Source organism: Phytophthora infestans, genomic scaffold (genome assembly GCF_000142945.1).
Source record: "Phytophthora infestans T30-4 supercont1.52 genomic scaffold, whole genome shotgun sequence".
Taxonomy (NCBI): Eukaryota; Oomycota; class Peronosporomycetes; order Peronosporales; family Peronosporaceae; genus Phytophthora; species Phytophthora infestans.
In genome coordinates, this window is record NW_003303707.1 from 112847 (window position 1) to 115613 (window position 2767).

Sequence of the window (2767 nt, forward strand, 5' to 3'; positions counted from 1 at the left end):
TTCTAAATTACCCAATCCTGACACAGGGAGGTAGTGACAATAAATAACAATGCTCTGGCTCTTCGAGTCGGGCAATTGGAATGAGAACAATTTAAATCCCTTAACGAGGATCAATTGGAGGGCAAGTCTGGTGCCAGCAGCCGCGGTAATTCCAGCTCCAATAGCGTATATTAAAGTTGTTGCAGTTAAAAAGCTCGTAGTTGGATTTCTGTTTTGGATGTCCGGTCCGCTCCCTCTGGGAGTGTGTACTTATGGATATTCGAGGCATTTTTTGTGAGGCTGCCTTTCTGCCATTAAGTTGGTGGGTTGGTGGGCTTGCATCGTTTACTGTGAAAAAATTAGAGTGTTTAAAGCAGGCGTTTGCTCATTTGAATACATTAGCATGGAATAATAAGATACGGCCTTGGTGGTCTATTTTGTTGGTTTGCACACCAGGGTAATGATTAATAGGGACAGTTGGGGGTATTCATATTTCAGCGTCAGAGGTGAAATTCTTGGATCGCTGAAAGATGAGCTTAGGCGAAAGCATTTACCAAGGATGTTTTCATTAATCAAGAACGAAAGTTAGGGGATCGAAGATGATTAGATACCATCGTAGTCTTAACCATAAACTATGCCGACTCGGGATTGGCAGTCGTTTACTTTAAATGACCTTGTCAGCACCGTATGAGAAATCAAAGTCTTTGGGTTCCGGGGGGAGTATGGTCGCAAGGCTGAAACTTAAAGGAATTGACGGAAGGGCACCACCAGGAGTGGAGCCTGCGGCTTAATTTGACTCAACACGGAAAACTTACCCAGGTCCAGAACATGAGTAAAGAATTGACAGAATTGAGAGGCTCTTTCTTGAATTTTATGGGTTGGTGGTGACATGGCCGTTTCTTAGTGGTGGGAGTGATTTTTTCGGGTAATTTCCGTTAAAAGAACGAGAACCTCCCGCGCGCCTAAATAAATAGTTCCGCTTACCATTTTTGGTAGGTTTGTGGACTTCTTAGAGGGACTTTTGGGTAATCAAACCAAAGGAAGTTGGAGGCAATAACAGGTCTGTGATGCCCTTAGATGTTCTGGGCCGCACGCGCGCTACACTGATGCGTTCAACGAGTATACAACCTTGATCGATAGGTCTGGGTAATCTTGTGAATGCGCATCGTGCTAGGGATAGACTGTTGCAATTTTCAGTCTTGAACGAGGAATTCCTAGTAAACCCAAGTCATCAGCTTGCATTGATTACGTCCCTGCCCTTTGTACACACCGCCCGTCGCACCTACCGATTGAATGACTCGGTGAAAAATTGGGACCGTGAGTCTGTTTGCTTTATTGCGAGTGGATTGATGGGAACTTTTTTAAACCTCGCCATTTAGAGGAAGGTGAAGTCGTAACAAGGTTTCCGTAGGTGAACCTGCGGAAGGATCATTACCACACCTAAAAACTTTCCACGTGAACCGTTTCAACCCAATAGTTGGGGGTCTTACTTGGCGGCGGCTGCTGGCTTTATTGCTGGCGGCTACTGCTGGGCGAGCCCTATCAAAAGGCGAGCGTTTGGACTTCGGTCTGAGCTAGTAGCTTTTTTATTTTAAACCCTTTACTTAATACTGATTATACTGTGGGGACGAAAGTCTCTGCTTTTAACTAGATAGCAACTTTCAGCAGTGGATGTCTAGGCTCGCACATCGATGAAGAACGCTGCGAACTGCGATACGTAATGCGAATTGCAGGATTCAGTGAGTCATCGAAATTTTGAACGCATATTGCACTTCCGGGTTAGTCCTGGAAGTATGCCTGTATCAGTGTCCGTACAACAAACTTGGCTTTCTTCCTTCCGTGTAGTCGGTGGAGGAGATGCCAGATGTGAAGTGTCTTGCGGTTGGTTTTCGGACCGACTGCGAGTCCTTTTAAATGTACTAAACTGTACTTCTCTTTGCTCCAAAAGTGGTGGCATTGCTGGTTGTGGACGCTGCTATTGTAGCGAGTTGGCGACCGGTTTGTCTGCTGCGGCGTTAATGGAGAAATGCTCGATTCGTGGTATGGTTGGCTTCGGCTGAACAATGCGCTTATTGGGTGATTTTCCTGCTGTGGCGTGATGGACTGGTGAACCATGGCTCTTTAGCTTGGCATTTGAATCGGCTTTGCTGTTGCGAAGTAGAGTGGCGGCTTCGGCTGCCGAGGGTCGATCCATTTGGGAAATGTTGTGTACTTCGGTATGCATCTCAATTGGACCTGATATCAGGCAAGATTACCCGCTGAACTTAAGCATATTAATAAGCGGAGGAAAAGAAACTAACAAGGATTCCCCTAGTAACGGCGAGTGAAGCGGGAAGAGCTCAAGCTTAAAATCTCCGTGCAAGTTTTGCGCGGCGAATTGTAGTCTATAGAGGCGTGATCAGTGTGGGCGCTTGGGGCAAGTTCCTTGGAAGAGGACAGCATGGAGGGTGATACTCCCGTTCATCCCTGAGTTGCTCGTGCGTACGATCCGTTTTCTTTGAGTCGCGTTGTTTGGGAATGCAGCGCAAAGTAGGTGGTAAATTCCATCTAAAGCTAAATATTGGTGCGAGACCGATAGCGAACAAGTACCGTGAGGGAAAGATGAAAAGAACTTTGAAAAGAGAGTTAAAGAGTACCTGAAACTGCTGAAAGGGAACCGAATCGTTTCCAGTGTCTATAATCCGTGGTATATTTCATTGGCGAGTGTGTGCGTGCGTGTGCTGTGGCAGCGGCTTTTTTGGCTGCGCTCGGCGTGTGTGCTGTGTGTGCTTGCTGGTGCCCTGTGCTG

General features: G+C 46.6%; 3 non-coding genes across 3 annotated transcripts; all 3 read left to right on the top strand.

The window, feature by feature from the left end:
* Positions 1 to 3: 3 nt before the first annotated feature.
* Positions 4 to 1413, top strand: PITG_33085. The gene has a single exon (XR_009934479.1). It is a non-coding gene; the product is annotated as an 18S ribosomal RNA (ribosomal RNA).
* Positions 1414 to 1635: 222 nt separating this feature from the next.
* Positions 1636 to 1790, top strand: PITG_33086. The gene has a single exon (XR_009934480.1). It is a non-coding gene; the product is annotated as a 5.8S ribosomal RNA (ribosomal RNA).
* Positions 1791 to 2096: 306 nt separating this feature from the next.
* On the top strand, positions 2097 to 2767 carry PITG_33087 (the record flags this gene model as incomplete). Its single annotated transcript, XR_009934481.1, has 1 exon — positions 2097 to 2767. It is a non-coding gene; the product is annotated as a 28S ribosomal RNA (ribosomal RNA).